We start from the raw sequence: 7,150 nt of genomic DNA on the forward strand, positions 1-7,150 counted from the left end.
CAGGCCATCATGTCTTTTGGGATGCACTCCCCTTTTGTTAAAGAGATGCTAAAATCTTGGGCCACAACAAGCAAAGCAACCCCCTTGGACTGGCTCCAGCTGAGCTCCGCGGTCCTTGAGAGTGGACCGCAATTAAAATGGAAATGCTTATTCAGGCAAGAGGCTAGACTTTTAGAACAGCAGGAAAAGGCGAAGGGAATTGACGTTTCCCTAGATAAAATTCTAGGTGAAGGGCTCTTTTCAGACCCTCAGGAACAAGCTAATTTGGATGAAAACATACTCTCCATGTGTACTACAGCAGCCTTAAGGGCTTGGGACAGAGTACAAGACCCAGGACAGAGAATGGAATCATTTGTCACAGTTAAACAGGGTCAGAGAGAACCCTTTAGTGACTTTTTACAAAGATTAACTAAGGCTGTACAAATGGGGATACCTGACCCAGAAGCAAGACGTATAATAATTGAGTCTTTGGCTTACGAAAATGCTAATGTGGAATGCAAAAGGATCTTGAGGCCTTTAATGTTCAGATCAGCGTCCTTGGAAGAATGGGTCTTGCATACACTAGATGTTGACACATTTGACTATGGCACTGAAGCATGGGTAGAAGAAGCAATTTCCAATGGTAAAAGGAGACACCAGAATACCAAATGTTTTAATTGTGGCAAAATGGGTCATATGAAAAGGAATTGTAAACAACGGGTTTTCAGAAATAATAATAATGCGTCTTCTAGAAATAACAGGAATAGAAGGAATCAGCCTTCAGGTTTATGTAGAAGATGTGGGAAGGGCAGACACTGGACGAATGAATGCAGGTCTACAAGAGATAGACAAGGCAACCTGATACAGACGGGAAACATGAGAGGGGGGCCTCACAGGCCCCCATGGCAAACATGGTTCAGACATTCCCAGTTTCTGCAGAGAACATGCCTCGTCAGGACAATTAGAAAGCCACATGCCTACTGTTACAAGCAATAGTAATCAGAAAGATGAGTTACGTGTGTTTTGGCAAACTTCTATAAATGATCAAAGACCTAAGCTGAGAGTGTGTGTAAATGGCATTTTTATTACTGGCCTACTGGACACAGGTGCTGATGTAAGTATCATTACCCCAGAATCTTGGCATCCATATTGGCCTCTTCAGAATGTAAATGTTCAGCTCCTGGGAATTGGAACCCTATCTCAAGTAAGGCAGAGCACGAGATGGGTTGAATGTATAGGGCCTGAGGGACAAATAGGAAAATTAAGGCCTTATGTAGCCCATATTGCAATGAATTTATGGGGTCGTGACCTATTACAACAATGGAATACTCAAATTAACATTCCTGCTACTTCTAGAGCCCATATTTCTGAAAGGAATATTAAAAGTTATTACAAAAGGACAAAACCGGCCATTAGGGCTGTGCAGGAACAAGCAATTGATGTCCCTTCAGAAATACCAACAGCCTTGCCTCTAAAATGGTTGACTGAGAAACCAATATGGACAAAGCAATGGCCTTTAGCTGAGGAAAAGCTACAGGCTTTAGAACAGCTGGTACAAGAGCAACTAGATGCTGGACATATAGAAGAATCTACCAGCCCTTGGAATTCTCCTGTATTTGTGGTTAAGAAAAAATCAGGTAAATGGAGAATGGTGACAGATCTCAGGGCCATCAACAAGGTTATTCAACCTATGGGCCCTCTGCAATCTGGAATTCCGTTGCCCTCTTTATTACCAAAAGGATGGCCTCTCATAGTTATTGATTTAAAGGATTGTTTTTTCACTATACCTTTGCAAAAAGAAGATAGAGAAAAATTTGCCTTCACAGTGCCTACTTATAACAATTCTCAACCTTCGAGGAGGTACCACTGGACCGTCCTCCCCTAGGGTATGTTAAATAGCCCCTCCCTGTGCCAATATTTTGTGAACCAACCATTGCAAATAATATGCAAGAAATTTCCCAAATCTATTGTATACCATTACATGGACGACATATTGTTATCTGATTCAAACATAGATACGTTGAACAGACTGTTTGAAGAAATACAGATACTGTTACCTAAATGGGGATTGCAAATTGCTCCTGAAAAGATTCAGAAGGGAGATTCTGTTAATTATTTAGGTTATAGAATAGGTTTGCAAAAAGACACAGAAGGCACAAATTCGGAGAGATCGCTTACGGACTCTTAATGACTTTCAAAGACTGTTAGGAGACATTTCCAGTTTACGACCAACTATTGGGATAACACCTGATCTAATAATTCATTTGAACAAGACCTTGGATGGTGATAAAGATTTAAACAGTCCCAGAGAATTAACAGCTGAAGCAGAAAAGGAACTGACAATGATTGAGGAGAAATTACAACAGGCACATGTGGACAGAGTGAATCCAGAGCTCGATTGTATTCTCGTCATATTACCATCGAAAATTTCTCCTACAGGAATTTTAATGCAGAGAGATGATATTATCTTGGAATGGATCTTTTTACCACATAAACCAAGTAAGAAACTGAAAACTTATGTGGAAAAAGTCTCTGAGTTAATTATAAAAGGCAAGCTGAGACTTCGTCAACTAGCAGGCATAGACCCAGCAGAAATTATAGTGCCTTTCACTGCTGATGAACTAAAGAAATTATGGGAAGATAATGAACCATGGCAAAGAGCTTGTGCTAATTTTTTGGGAGACATTAATAACAACTATCCAAAAAGCAAGCGGCTCAACTTCATAAAGAGAACTTCTTGGATCCTTCCTCGAATAGTCCGTGATGCTCCAATAACTGGAGCCCGTACATTCTATACTGATGCCAATAAATCAGGGAAGGCAGGTTACAAATCAGAAGACTTGGGTAAGGTGGAACAAAGTCCTTATGATTCTGTCCAGAAGGCAGAATTATATGCCATTCTTATGGTACTAAGAGATTTTAAAGAACCTATTAATATAGTTACTGATTCACAATATGCAGAAAGAGTTATTTTACATATTGAAACTGCTGAATTTATACCTGATGATACAGAACTAACCTCATTGTTTATCCAGGTTCAAGATTTGATCAGGAACAGGCTTTGCCCTATGTACATAACACACATCCGATCCCATACGGGTCTGCCAGGTCCTCTAGCACAAGGTAATGCAGAAATTGATCAATTATTGATTGGTGGTGTGCTTCAAGCCTCTGAATTTCATAAAAAACATCATGTTAATAGCAAAGGTTTGAAGAAAGAGTTTTCTATTACATGGCAACAAGCTAAGGAGATTGTGAAGAAATGCCCTACCTGCTCTTTCTATAACCAAACGCCACTGCCAGCAGGAGTTAATCCAAAGGGCACTCATAGAAATGAAATCTGGCAGATGGATGTGTTCCACTTTGCAGAATTTGGCAAATTGAAGTATGTTCATCACACCATCGACACTTATTCAGGCTTTCAGTGGGCAACTGCTTTAAGCTCAGAAAAAGCTGATTCAGTAATCACTCATTTATTAGAAGTCATGGCTATCATGGGTATACCTACACAAATAAAGACAGATAATGGTCCTGCTTATGTCTCTAGGAAGATGAAACGGTTTTTTGATCATTACAATATCAAGCATGTTACAGGTATACCATACAATCCTACAGGTCAAGCAGTCATAGAAAGATCAAATCGAACTATAAAAGATATGTTGAACAAACAGAAAGGGGTGGAAAACACCCCTAGAAATAGGTTACATAATGCTTTGTTAACCTTGAATTTTCTCAACGCTAACAAGAAGGGAACGACGGCTGCAGAAAGACATTGGATAATGGAAAAGTCTGCTGAACTAAATCAACCAGTTTATTTCAAGGATGTACTGACCTCACAATGGAAGCCAGGATATGTGCTGCGTTGGGGAAGGGGTTTTGCTCTTATCTCCACAGGTGAGGAAAAATTATGGATACCGTCAAAATTAATAAAGGTTCGGTTTGAGGAAGAGAAGTCACTTGGAAAAGATAAATAACAATTCATTCACAAGGATGACCGACATACAGATGGTAAGGATTACTAATAGGATGGGGGCAGGGTTCTTTTCTTATCTCCACAGGAAAATATTCATCTCCAAAGAATTTGAGGGACCCTGAATATTTAATTACTGATGGATGGAAAATAGTTACGACCCATTAAACATCAACAATAAAATTCTATACATATCGTAAGTATTGATTTTATATATATATATATATTTATATGTTTTATTGAACACTTCTTTATAAATGTGTAGAGCTGGTTTTGGAGTTGGACTATGGCTCAGTCCTTCTTCAATTCCAAGCCTGTTGATAAGAGATATTTCAAAGTTTCTGTCTCAGGTCAGGAGCCATGAAATGGGACAGAATAAGAATAATTTTATACTTGATAAACTTTCTTTGCCTTCCCTCACATCTGTGTCTTTCTTTATATGTCAGTATAAGTCCTTGTTGTTAATGTTTAAATTTCCCATAACAAGCAACATATTTTCCTACAGTAATTTTTGAAGTTTCCAGGATGAAGATGGGGCCCCACAACATCAACTCAATCTGGTTTTTATGACGTCATGAATTTTTTTTTTAAGCACTAATTTTAGACCTGTTTTTTGGTACCAACTGCAAGAGACAATTTCATATGATGCACATTTTTGACAACGCTCTGGCCGGACCTTCTCGAAACACACAGAGACTAGTTATAATTTTCTTAAGTCAAAGGTTAATTTGGGAATTTTACCATCGTTTGCTTTCACAGGGGCCCCTAAGAAGGACGTCGCCCCCATGTCAGCTAGAAGCAATCTAAGAGAACGACGTCCCCTCTCCCAACAGAGTTTGCCCACAGGGTTAGGGACATCTTTTAGTGGTTGGTTTAGGAGTGAGGGGATGGGGAGATATTGTATGTAATTAGGGATAAAAAAAAGGGGGGATTAACTGGGTTGATGGGATGATTGGTATTTGTGACTTACTGTTTTTAGAAAATTATGTTGGTACTGTTTCTTGTATATTGATATATTGAATATTGAATGTGAGTGTTCCTACCTCTATTTTGGTATAAGAGTATGCTTATATTGTATGGATACATCTATCATATCACAATGTACATTTCTACCTCTGGTACTATTTATGTAATAACATTGTTTACATTTGATAAGTAATGACATTGTTTACAGGTGAAGATCATTGTCTTCATACATTGCACAATTGTTTATTCCCTTAGTTTTCAAATTAGATAGGTATTGAGAATTACATGTTTGTCATATTATTTTTAGGTTAATCAGGTCTTTTAGATACATAGAGATTATTTTCAGTATAGATAGTATAATCTTCAGCCTCTTTGAAGAGCTGTAGAAAATGGCCTTTAATCTAACCTAGAATTCTGTGCCATCGAGACACAATTTACTCCTGGCAACACCACTCTACTCCCGAGAGAACGTTGAGCACCAAAGACACTCCACTGGGAGCTTGTCTTCCTGGCAGAACTGGCCTTTGGGTTAAGAAAAACCCATACCTCAACTACTGACTAAGATATAAACAGGATTGTCTTATCTTGCCAAGACAGGGTAGGATAATCCTAAAAAAGTTCCTTGCATTTGAGAATGGTATGTCAGTTATGTTAGGCCTTAGCCAAAGTTGGTTGACTCAACATTGCAAATGAGATTTTGGGTGATTGCCCAGGCAGTCAGTTGTCTCTGTCATTTGTTGCACATTTTGGATATCTCTTTTTTGTTAAGTAATATTTACTCCCTTCTCAGATCTTTGATGGAGTTGAAGATTATTTAATTGTAGTTACTCTTTAGCAAAACTTTTGCTCTCAATATTGTTATATTTATCATTTGTTATTATTGTTATAGTTATATTTGGTTTAGTTGTGTCTTATTTAGACAAAGGGGGGAGATGAAGGGGTTAAATCAGCTCCCTTTAGAGGGCGGGGTTTGCCTCAGGCGAATCCCTGCCAATAAAGGGTGCGCGGAGAGGCGGCTCGCCCCTTTTTGTTCCTCGCTACCTGTGCTACGCTGGAACTTTGGTTCAGTAAGTTTAACAATAAACTGGTAAATATTCTTTGATATCTGCATTGCCTTTATTTTGTGCGGGTACAATTGTCTCTTTCCCTTTAGCAGTCTCAGTTAGAGTGAGAAATGCCCCGTTCTCATGTTAACTATTTTTCATTTGGTTTTCAGGTTCTGTTTGTTCCCAAACACTGGTGGCATTATGTGGAATCCATTGATCCTGTCACTGTCTGTATAAACTCCTGGATTGAGCTGCTACTTTCTTGTTGTTGACCTTTAAATGGAAAAAGAAAAAAATTAAATCTCTAAGATAAAGAAAGTCTTTCTTAAGTTTGATCACTAATTCTGTGTCACCAGGATGATTTGGTGTCTATGTTCTGTGATTCTGTCCTCTCTTGATGAATATTGAAGTTAGACATAGGAGTCTGGGAGAGGAGCCATTCTCTTATTTTGCTTGTGTTGTTCATATTGTGTTTTGTGTGAGATGGGGTGTCTCCATGTGGGCCTCAACTCATGGTCCTCCTGCCCCAGTCTCCCGAATGCTGGGATGTCACACATGCTACTGTGCTCAGCTACTCCTGGAGAGGACACACAGTGGCCTTGACATTGATGGATCCCTTGAGTGGTATCAGGACAGTCATGATAGACCTGGTGGGGTCTGCATATATGTCTAACATTGCTGGTTCCATCCCACACCATTGCTGAGAGAAATATCAGTTTCTTGGTTCAGGGTCCTCATTTCTAACCGTGACTTAAGCATTGTCTCAAAGTAGAATCATGCAGCACTGTATTCTTAGCATTGATTTCTTCCAGGAACCTTTTCCAGTAACAGCTTCATCCTGGTTCTCTGTTTTATTTGACAACACAATGGAGATTAGGCTCAAGAATAGAAGTTTCTGTCCTGCCTGGCTCGGCCATTCAGTCCCAAAGAAACACACTAGGCTCATATTAATTATCAACTGTTTGGTCAGTTAGCTCAAGCTTATTATTAACTAGCTCTTCCAACTTAAATTAACCAATAATTTTTGTCTGTTTAGCCACATGCTTTGGTACCTTTTCTCAGTGAGGCATTCTCATCTTGTTTCCTCTGTGTCTGGGTGGCAAAGTGTGTATTTGCCTTTCCTTTTCTCCTAGTTTGGTTGTCCCGCCTATACTTCCTGCCTGGTTCATGGCCAATTGCCTTTTTTATT

The sequence above is a fragment of the Microtus pennsylvanicus genome, chromosome 1, assembly GCF_037038515.1.
Source record: "Microtus pennsylvanicus isolate mMicPen1 chromosome 1, mMicPen1.hap1, whole genome shotgun sequence".
NCBI lineage: Eukaryota > Metazoa > Chordata > Mammalia > Rodentia > Cricetidae > Microtus > Microtus pennsylvanicus.